Genomic DNA, 12,273 nt, shown 5'->3' on the forward strand with positions numbered 1-12,273 from the left:
CAGGCAAGGGACAATGGAATCAATTATTGGAAATAGAGAGGAGGCACACGCACAAGACGCAAATTTGAAGTTACGAGAACTGTACGAAGACAAGCAATAGAATTGCGTAATGGTTTGAAAGCGTTAAACTAAGATGTTTATGAACTCGATATGAAAAGCGATATTGGGAGGATGTCTCTAACGTTGTTCGGAATTAAGTCAGAATTTCTTGAATGCTATCTTTCAAAGATACTCAGTGACAGTAACCTTCGCCAAAGACATGGACAATCATCCAAGTGGGTCAGTCTCTACAACACCTGATCAATCATATTGTAACCTTGATGAGTGAACGGTCCTTCTGTCACTTTATTCAGCTTAAAACTGTGCCTAACTGTGTTGCAAAACGAATATATTTTTTCTCTACTTATAAGCAGCAAAATCTCTGCATTTATACACAGCAGGCCTAATTCAATATTAACATACTGTTTTTATTTTTATCAACAAAATCAGTAATGGTACGTTCGCGTCACTGGATTTTCTAGTTCATCGATCACTTATTTGTCTTGTTTGTTTACAGGCTGACGTCGCATGACAGGGGTACTGCTGAGCTGATCCAGGCAATTAATACTTACTTTTGTATGCAAATTGTATGAATGGCGGGTGCTACCATTTGGGTAGGACATGATTACAGTTCTCGTAAACGCCTGGTGTCATCACTGATTTTTAGTGGTCCATTCATATGATTTCCTCAGCTGTTTGTCCTCTACAACAAGTGGAATTTGTTTCACCAGAAAATCTTGACTGGTTAATCTCTTGCATTGACAATGTATTTTTCCATGGATAGTTATTTAGGTTATGCGCAGAACTAAACTAAGTGGCAATAGAAAGTATAGGTTGGCAATTTGTAATATTCCTAAAAACAGATATAACTGGTGGAAATTGGGTATTGAGGAGGTGAGGTGAAATGGGGTTTAACGTTGCGTCCAAGATTATTGCACTTATATAGCGACGTGCATGCACGTGTATGTGTGTGTGTGTGTGTGGCTGCTTGTACTAGTCCGGACGGATGCCGATTTATAGTGCTAGCTCACTGAGATACCATGCCGCACTTTAACATGAATACCCCACTCAGACACAGTATACTGACTCCGAGCCGACCAGTCCTTGTTTTAGCCCCATAATGCCGAGAGCCAGACAGGGTAACAACAAGTACCATCTTTTAACGTCTTTTGGTATGACGCGGTTTGGGATCGAACCCCGGACCTTCCGCTCTCCGGGCGGACGCTCTACCATTACACCACGGAGGCGGTGGAAATTAGGTATTGTGAATATGACAGCCCAGGAACAGATACCTCACCCGAACGCGCGGGGACAAAAAATGGTTTAACAGGTTTCCCGCCTATGACATAAACTGCACGTGCATGTTAGCTGTATAAATGCGTTCGTCTGCAGGGTATAACCACATGTGATATAAGCACACAAAAGAAATGCCACGACTGTCACAGGAGCAGAGAGAGAGAGGGTGAGCCATCGGTATGGCCGAAATGGGGGCAACACAGGTCCAAATTGCCAGGAGGTTTGGTTATACACCACTGACAGTAGCCAGGCTGATTCCACGGTACAGGCAGACAGGGAGGACACAGGACATGCCAAGAACCGGACGACCCCGAGTGACAACACCACAGGAAGACGGTCAGATACGGCTCATTCACCTGCAAAACAGATGCGCACCGGCGGCGGCGGAGTCAGCAACAGCGTGGGGCCATCCTATAAGTCAACGTACAGTACTACGACGACTTCGTGCTGATGGAATCCGAGCGTATCGTCCTTTCCGAGGAATGGTACTGACTGATCAACATCGACGCCTCAGACTGCGATGGTCGAGGCAGGTTCGACGCTGGCAAGTGAGAAATTGGCGTCGAGTGCTGTTTACTGATGGAAGTCGGTTTAACTTGTTTCGAAATGAGAGAACGAGTTTACCGACGCAGAGGGGAACGTTTGGCCATCCATTCGGCGGGGGAGATTTGATTTGGTGATTATACAGGGAAACCCGAACGCTGTCACAGCATGCATTGAGGCAGCTGGAGGTCATACACGCTATTGAAGGCAACTGTGTCGACAATGCACTTGTAGTGTGTCTGACAATTTTTTGGTGACATTTCAGACAACTTTTGAAAATGAAATTTCTTACCCCACCATTGTTTACCTTGAGCTTACATCAAACTGTGGTTGATTAATCATTTGTTTCCCCTCCCTAGATTATATCATAATTCAAAATAAAACCTCTTCTTGTTATTTTTTTATCGATCATGGAACTCGACCTATACTTCCGTTTGCCGCCCAGTTTTTTTCTTGCTTGAACTTCAATGTGATTGCACACCAAACGCAAGGATGTATAGAACCTTTTTGATATTTTGCATCTTGAAGCGACTGGATAGTTATTGAAACTATTTTCAGTCTCGTATATCGGGTTATTTGACAGTTAATGGAAGAACTATATTTTTTCCCTTGTGTAAGAATACAAGTATAAGTATTTCCCTTTCTTAATGTCAGGGTAGTCAAAGTAGAGAGTATTGATGCGTGATAGCTCATGATGATTTGTGACGGCTCATGATGTCAAATGGTGGAGAATGGTGGCAATAGGTGGAGAGTAGTGGCCAGTGATGGAGAGTGGTAGAGAGGGCTGAGAGTGGCGACGACTGTAGGCTCATGATGGAGAGTAGTGACTCATGATGGAGAGTAGTGGCTCATGATAGAGAGTGGTGGCTCATGATGGAGAGTAGTGACTCATGGTGGCAGCTGGCTTCCAAGAGGAACGTAATCGGGAATTAGTACTATCTTTAACAGCGTATTCTGATGTATCAGAACAAACGATTATTGTAGTGCGACACATATCGATACTGGATACTTGATGAGGTCACCCCCTCACATATTTATGCTGGCTTCTTATTGATTATGCCATACCACACCAGTAAGACAGGTTGTTGTATGTTCAGGAACCCCCCGGAATCCACTTATACTTGAAGAAAGTGCAGTCATATAGAGTTCAATATATTTTGCACAAGTTTCACAATTTGGGAGGGGTTGACTTGGGTCACGTGATGGTCATGTGCACGGAATTAGTTCCACTATAGTTCCAGTCCATGCTGGCATCGCCGAGGTGTCAAGAACAGGTCAAAGCACGTGATTGTAATTCTACGCGTTTAATCAGTTTGATTTTACTTCATATAACTAAATTAGTGACTATGTTTGCTGGTTTAACGAGGATACGTATATGTAGTAAGTATTCACGTTGTGTTCTTTTTAATCAGAAGTGAAAAGAGTGTGATGAAATCAGCCAGTGTTTGGGGATTACATGACTTCTCACGATGATGCCGTCCCAGACCCCTTCTCCACCACCCGACTATCATTGACCAAGTTATGTTCGGTATCTTGTTGCCAAAATATATTTTTTTCTGCACCTACAATGGCAATAGCTATGTTGCGTTATCGAGTTTATCAGGCACACACGAATGTATAACAGTTGCACGAACATCTGAGCTCGGTACACCAGGAGAATAGAACTGTAACTTGGGATTAGTTATTCATGATGTTGTCGCTTCCATGTTCTTATCAGATGTACATTTGACTTGCCTTTGCATGTGTTTGTGACATGTGCCATCGATGAGACAGGATGCACTCACCTTTTTGAAAAAATATGTTATTATCGCTATTTGATAGTGATTCATAACAAAGTGTTCATGACATTGTCAGAATCTTACAGTGGAAAAGATTCTTATGACCATGAAAATGGTTTTGACCATTTTATTTCTTTTATTGTTTTAGTTTCATAAAACTTTCATTTCCGAAGCTTTGTCAAAATTATTTTACTCGTGTGGTCGTTCTGTTTTGTACTCATCGACTCCCAATACGAAAGTCACGGACATCTGTTTGGATGCACAAAGACAAACTGCTTTTACAAAATTGGCGAGTATTTTTCTAGGATTAATGTTAGATCAGTAATCACGTCTGCTTACATTATTGCTATCACACTCAGTTTAACGTGAATCTTAACAGTGGATCCAATTATTTTACCACATGATCACTGCCAAAACAAGAGGATCGTGCCGCCAATATACACGAAACCCGTAGAGATACACATCATCGTCACATGGATCATGTAATATGTATTGCACGTCCTTCCGGAACAGATCGATCATAACGCATGTTGAGGTAACGCTGACGTACTGCGACCTTGTGTGAAATGTGGCCTCTATAATCTGAAAGTAAATGTCACAGGTATAAAATACACATTACATCTTTCTGGACCAGCATAAAGTGTGACTTAATTTGCCAAATGGGTTACCATAACATATAAACTATTGTCAACAGAGAGCGCGATAACAGATCTGAAATACAGATATACCACTATTACACGGCTGCATAACAGCCACAGAGGAAGGGAATACAGCCAGTTTAGAACCATTCTCCGCGTATGAGTGTACATCCTTTAGCCTCCAGACTGATATGCCTACAGATTCATCACAATAATTTGACCCTACTGTGAAACAGACGAAATCAGATAACAAAACACTCTTCTTCAAAAAACGCAATCTATTTGCATTTGTGAAATCGGGTCTGGACATCAGCCGTTATAGACATTCTATATGGCCATTCGTTCCTGACTTGATAATGATCAAATGTGCTACCAACCACTAAAACGACATAGACTTTTCTTGTCAAAGATCAAAACCGCAATTACAGGGAATTTCGATCCGGGCCCACTCTCTTGGCGTTTTTCATCCCAGTAACACAAAACCTTTCAAATTAACTTTTCATCTGGACTAGGAGTTCCCAGCAATTTGAAGACATCCGTGCAAGATATGAGTTCTTTCCTGGGACTGGTATACCTAGTTGAATCAAGCTGCAGTCAAACACAACGAGGTATTGGCGAAAGAGTTATACCCTGTGTGGTAATCGAGATCAATGTTGCTAACATATTGGTTACGGCCCATCAACATGCATGCTCATTTCCACACTCGAGAAGTCTGGTCAATGGGCACAGCAGCCAATTCTAATGACCTCAGGTCAATAACGGACCAACATGAAGTGCGGCTGCTCAACTGTTCGTATCCACGCCTTTGATTAAGATGTGTGTACGTTTTCCTGGAGAAAGGTTTATGTTGGCAATATATGCACCTCAGTATCGAACCGAAATGAGACGGAGATACTATCTAGGGAGTGGGTATTTATTTGTACATCAACTACACGTAAAACAAGTGTCTGGAGCGGACGTGGAGTATTTGGGGAGGATAAATTTGTTCAACCAGCTGAGCTCAATCGTTGACACACACATACAGGGACATTTATGTCAGGGAAAAAGTACTCTACCTTCATACATGTCTTCCCCCATTGATTCCTGTGGGATTTCTCCCAAGACATAGTCCCCAGCAACCCATGCTTGTACAAGTCGACTGATGGATCGGTGGTCAGATTTGTGTGATTGCATGTCATCGTACAAAGGAGGCATGCTCATTCATAATGATATCAATCTTTGGGTCGTCGGGTCAAGACGCGATGTAAAGTCCGCCGTCATATAAGAGCTGACATTTTGCTGAGTGTGGTGTTAAACCACAAACAAACAACAACATGTCCCTATCACAGTTCTAAGATTGTGTTTTGCTTTGGCAGAAGGGATTCGTGAAGGAGCTTCATGCGGTGTTTTCACTGTGGTTATTTGATTTGGAAACGTTTAAGACATACTTTCATGACACCAATGAATAACTACAGGGAGATAAAACATACTTTTATAATTGCGAAGTCAAGTCGATAGAATTAGAAAAAGAGCATTTTGGACAATTAATGTGGCATTTCGTAGTAGCAGTAGCAGTAATAGGCGTGTCAGTAGTAGCACAACCAGTACTAGTAGTTGTAGTAGTAATAGTAGTAGTGGGTGGAGGAGGAGGACGACAACAACAACGAATCAGGAACATCTTGAGACATGCGGCCTTATGTAAGAACTTGCAAGCGGAAACCAAAATCCAAGAATGTTTCGCCACATGATAAGCAAAACAATGAAATTCCTAGGCTGTATGCATGCACATATGTACATAGAGTGGGTGAAAGAGTAATTTGGTTTTAATACCTCAAGCACGAATGCGCAATGGAGGGCTGATTATATTCATAAGCCTTTATGTATACCATTACTCCATCAAGTCCTGGTGAATCTGTCTGGTCCATGATGATGCATAAATTCAATCTGACAAATCCGTCTATTGCTTCAATATCTCAAGTAATCAAATGCACTTTTCTTCAAAGATAACTTATTCAAATCTAGACAACGGACATACGATGGCCATATATTGCTGTCAAAATGAGCTCCAGCTATATTTCATTGATAATGTTTTCAACATCCACTTCGCTCGCCTCGGCGTAACCATCCAAGTCAGTTGTCAGCCGCCAGTCATCATACGCCCATCTCCCCGACTCCAGATTAAATATTCGAGGTTTTATAAACACAAGATACACAAAAACTACCATGATTGATTTTGGGTGCACAGGGCATGGCATGGTCTTTCTTTCGAAAATGTTATAGACAATAATTTCGTCTCGCTAACATTTGAAATGTCTTGCGAAGGCTGACTTAAGTCCAGAATACCACTGACATTTATGTTGTTTTCATTGCATATATTTCGTGGTGTCCCTATGGCATGGGATATTCATAATGACACGTCCTCCAAGGAACACTGTCTGGAACAAATTCTGTATAAGTCCCCACATGACACTGTAGTCCGTGATGGGTAGACAAAGTAGTTTTGATACAACAGATTAATCTGAGCTCATTTCCCTACAGATTTGATGTCAATGGGAAGAATATAAATACGAGCTCAACTTGTTTCTTGTTAATTGTATGCCCCTTCATAACCCCCAGACGAAGAGGCACATGTTTATTTGCATATCACTTGTTATGACCCAAATGTTAAAGGAATCAGAGGATCCCATTTAAATACGATAGTAGCAAAAATTATATGGCCAGCAGACCCATGTATTGAAAACTTATATTCTACTCAAAAGAAGTTACAGAACACCCGATGCTTTCATGTTACTAAAGTTAATCCGCCATCCCATGAATTCCATGAAATCAAAATTGATCCAAAAAAACTTTGTGGTAAGACATTGAGGCATTCCCATTGGCACCAATTGTCCTCCCTTCTTGCTGATTTGTAAACAGATTTATCTACGCTTCAGGTATACGAGTGATCTGATATCGTTCAATAAGCACTAATCCCGCAACTCCAGCCTTTGGTCTACATTGCAACCCTTTAGAGGTACAAGCGAGCTTTTTTCTTTCTACCAATATTTTAAAAAGGGTCATGCAACTCTTGATAAGATGTTGTTTGACCCATATATCAACAACCAAGTCTTAAGTATAGCTTTCAAAACGTTTAAAAGTGGACATCTGGATAACTTTCCACATTTGACGCATCAGTGACAAAAATTACTTGTATGTTGACTTGTACCAAATGGTCTTGTGTTGGTTTCTTTTCACGTGAACGGTATACTTGCTTTTGCATGTGTCAGAGAAGAATGCGCAGGGTGGGGCAGGATATACTCACCTTTTCGTGAACACCTGATATCACCACTTCTTGATGGTCAATAATGGACGCACGCTCACGATATTGTCGGAATTGTACAATCGATTCTGATTTTGTCATAGATTTCTTATGAATAAAGAATGACTTCTGTCGATTTCTTATGAATATGAAAATGGGTTTGTCGATTATATTTTCATATACACATACTCATGATATAGTCGGCATCGTTCATTGGATACGCTTATGGAAAGTGTTTTGTCACTTTCATTTACCGGTGTTCGTTTATATTCGGCAATTCGTATATTCAGTATTCATCATATCCTATGGCTCATTATTTCCCATAGTTCATTACTTCCCATCCTTTGTTATTTCCAATAATTTTTCAGTTGTTACCCTTAAATCTTTGTCTCTCCTGAAGAAAAAGGATGTTATAGATTTTGCTGACAAGAAATATGCCAAGTTAATGGAGAATGATCCCCCAGTAAGTGTAACCGGAAGTTGAATTTTCCCACTGAACAAAATAGGAAACATATTTCAGTTTCTTGTTTTGTTCTCAGACAAGGGACAATAGAGTCAGGTATCGGAAATAGTGAGGACGCTCATGCATAACACTCTAAGTTAAAATTACGAGAACTGTACGAAGAGAAGCAATAGAACTGCGTATAAAAGATAAGATATTTATGAACTCTAGAAAAGCGATATTGGAAGGCTGTCTCTAATGCTGTTGGGCATTATGTAAGAATTTCTTGAATGATGTCTTTCAAAGATACACAGTGACAGTAACCATAGTTAAAGACATGGAAAATCAACCAAATGGGTGAGTCTCCACAATGCCTGGTCAATCATATTGTAGCCTTGATGAGTGAACGGTCCTTCTATCAGTTGTAATTCAGTTGTTTAAAACTGTGCCCCACTGTGTTGCAAAACGAATATATTTCTTAACATTTTTCTTAGCAGGACATGCTTAAAGTTCTCTGGAACACCTGGTGTCATCACTGATTTTCAGTGGTCCATTTATTTAATTTCCACAGCTAATTGCCCTTTACACCAAGTGGAATCTGTTTCACCAAGAAATCTGGGCTGGTTATTCTCTTGCACTGACAGTTTATATTTCCATGGAATGCAAAAAGGCAAGACCAGACTCTTTACATTTTGGGAAAGTGTCATCGATCCACTTCGCTTGATCTCCCACCTCACAAATGCCGAGGATATTATACTACATTTGTAAATGTAATACAGAATTTGATAATAGCTACTACTATAACCACAACTCCATTATCAAGAATGTTATTAGCCTGTCAGATAGCGCGAGATTCCCCGCCTACCTAACACTAGCGTGAAATGTTCCGTGCTGGGGCAATCCCAAGGGACCTAACACAGGGCAGTCCGAAACACTGTGGGCGCCATGTGGGACAGATGAGCACAATATTACTGTCAAGGATCGGGGCAACTTAAAGGATCACATATGCAGTAATTCGAGACGCTGAACTTCACAGGTTTCTTTCCTTGTTTAGGCGCCACCAAAACTGAGCTAAGTTTATGAGGTTATTCATTCCTGTTTATCTGGGAATGCAACATGTGGAAAGCAGTATGGTCTTTGGCACTGGTGAAACAAAAGTCCAAAACATACAAAACATTTATTGATTTAATGTTGAAATTGTTCACTGGAAAACAATGAATTCTGCTGAAAAAAGTGTTGTCTCATTTTTCCATCAGTTTTAAGGAATGTTTTTCCATACGACATTATTATTAACGGTGAACATCTAAATGTAATTCATTTCCTATCATCCTTGCAATGAACGCATTCTTCAAGTTATGATTTATAACACCCGATAAGTACAATCTCAGACATATTCAGGTGAATATGTACAGCACTGTTTCAAATGTCCTACTTATCCATAGCCATATTCAGTTGCCTCGCTGATTTGGTTGAAGCATGTCATCGATCCAAGTTGGGTGGATCGATGCTCATGATATCAATCACTGGATTGTCTGGTACAGACTCGATTATCTACAGACCGCCGTCATATAGCTGGGATATTGCTGAGTGCGGCGTAAAACAAAAACAAAAAACCAACCAATCTATCAATCAGTTGCATTCAGTTGCAGCGTTTACTGCATATAATAACTCTTAAGCAACTACCTGTACAGACAAAACATGAAATATTAACGAAATATCAGTAGGCAGTGTTTTAACAGCAGACTAATGGCGTCGAAAACTATTGTGATACTTGAATGTCACAGGGAGCGATGGCAGGTCGGCCAATAATTTGGGGACTAAGACTGACGAATATATATCGCTTGGTGTACAATTCCATGCTAAATGATTCAACAATGTATATGTATTTGTTACGATCATGTGAAACAATTCGCACAACAATTTCTCGCTTGCAATTTAAGGTGATTGCACAACAAACGCAAGGATGTATAGAACCGTTTTGATCTTTTGCATGTTGAAACTGTTTTCAGTCTCGTATATCGGGTTATTCGACAGGTAATGGTAGGATGCACAAAACTATTTTTCCACTTGTGACAGCAATAGGAGTAGTGAGAATACACAGAAGTATTTCCCTTTGTTAAAGTCGGGATAGTCAACGATGGTGAGTAGTGATACGTGATGGCAAGTGGTGGAAAGTGGAGGCTCAAGATGGCGGGTTGTGGAGAGCGGTGGCTCATGATGGCGAGAGGCGGAAAGTAGTAGCTCATAGTGGGGAGCGGTGGCGCCCAGTGGCGAGCTGTGGCGAGTGATGGAGATAGCAGGCTCATGATAGTGAGAAGTTTCGAGTGGTAGCAAGTTGTGACGTGCATCAGAGAGAGGTGGCGAGTGGTGGAAAATGGTGGCTCAAGATGGCGAGTGGTGGCGAGTGATGGAGACTGGTGGCTCAAGATGGCGAGTGGCCGCGAGTGCTGGAAAGTGGTTGCGAGGAGTAGAGACTGGTGGGTCACTATGGCGAGTGAAGGAGATAGGTGGCAAATGGCGGAGAGGGTTGGAGAGTGGTAGCTGATGATGGAGAGTTGTGGTACTTGATGGCGACTGGCCTCGTAAAGAGAAGGAATCGGAAACTACTGCTATTGTTAATAGCGTATTGCGATGTATCAGAACAAACAATGATTGCAGTGCGACATGTACCACATCAGTTTTCAAAACAGGTCATTATATGTTATTATTTGAAGAAAGTGCTGTCATATAGAATTCAATATATTACAAACAAGTAAACTATTAGGGAGTGGTTGACTGGTTTTACGTGATGATCACGTGCACGGAACTAGTTAAACTATAATTCCAGTCCTTGCTTCCATCTCCGGGGTGTCTAGAGCAGGTCCGTCAAAGCACGTGACTGTATTTCTACGCATTAATCAGTTTCACTTTCCTGCATTCAACTAAATTAGTGACTATTTTACCAGGATACGTACATGTTGTAAGTATTGATGTTTTGTTTTGGTAGTAAAAAGTAAAGAGAATGTGCAGAAATCAGCCAGTGAATGGGGAGTACATGACTTCTCACACGATGATTAACGTTAGATTGTACATCAATGCAATGACATAGAGGACTTTTTTTAATTTGATTTTCTTTTACTTCTGGCTTATTTGCACATACTCAATTATTCAAGCTTTGAAGTAGAAATATTGCCCACATGGCTAACATGTGTCCAACAAGGATATGTTTGCCCTGATGGTTATATATCAACACGGAAATTCGATCGTTCGTCTTTATCAAATGTACAATCTGTAGCGTGTAGCATCAATGGCGTCAACACAAATCACAAACGTTCCCAATACATTTAAATGGATCAATACAGTAACGATACCAATAAGACGTCACCAGTACATCTCATCTGCAAATCTGTAATCAGGTAAGCTTACATTACTCCTGTCACAATCACTTCAGCGTGAATCTTAACAGTGGATCCAATTTCATCAGGATCATGCCACCAATACACACTGAACTCGCACAGATACACATAATCTGTACATGGATCATGTAATATGTATTACACGTCCTTCCAGTTCAATCATAACGCATGTTGAGGTAGCGCTGACGTCCAGCGACCCTGTGTGAAATGTGGCCTCTATAATATGAGAGTAAATGTCACAGGTATAAAATACACATTACATCTTTCTGGACCTGCATAAAGTGTGACTTAATTTGCCAACGGGTTACCATAACATATAAACTACTGTCAGATGAAACAGAGAGCGCGATAACAGATCTGAAATACAGATATCCCAGTATTTCACCGGGTGCATTACAGCCACAGAGGAAGGGAATACAGCCAGTATAGAACCATTCTCCGTGCATGAGTGTACATCCATTAGCCTCCAGACAGATATGCCAACAGAATCATCACAATAATTTGATCCTGCTTTGAAACAGCCAACATCAGAAAAAAAACACACTCTTCTTCCACTAACGCAATCTATTTGCATTTGTGAAATCGGGTCTGGACATCAGCCGTTCAAGACATGCTATATGGCCATTCGTTCCTGACTTGATAATAATCTTATGCGCTACCAACCACTAAAACGACATAGACTTTTCACGTCAAAGATCAAAACCCCAATTACAGGAGAGTTCGATCCGGGCCCAGTCTCTTGGCATGTTTCATCCCAGTAACACAAAACCCTTCAAATTAACTTTTCATCTGGACTAGGAGTGCCCAGCAATTTGAAAACATCCGTGGATTTTTTTAGTTCTTTCTCGGGATCGGTCTATTCGGG

The sequence above is a fragment of the Haliotis cracherodii genome, unplaced genomic scaffold (assembly GCF_022045235.1).
Source record: "Haliotis cracherodii isolate W230 unplaced genomic scaffold, xgHalCrac1.p SCAF_5, whole genome shotgun sequence".
In the NCBI taxonomy this organism is placed as follows: Eukaryota; Metazoa; Mollusca; class Gastropoda; order Lepetellida; family Haliotidae; genus Haliotis; species Haliotis cracherodii.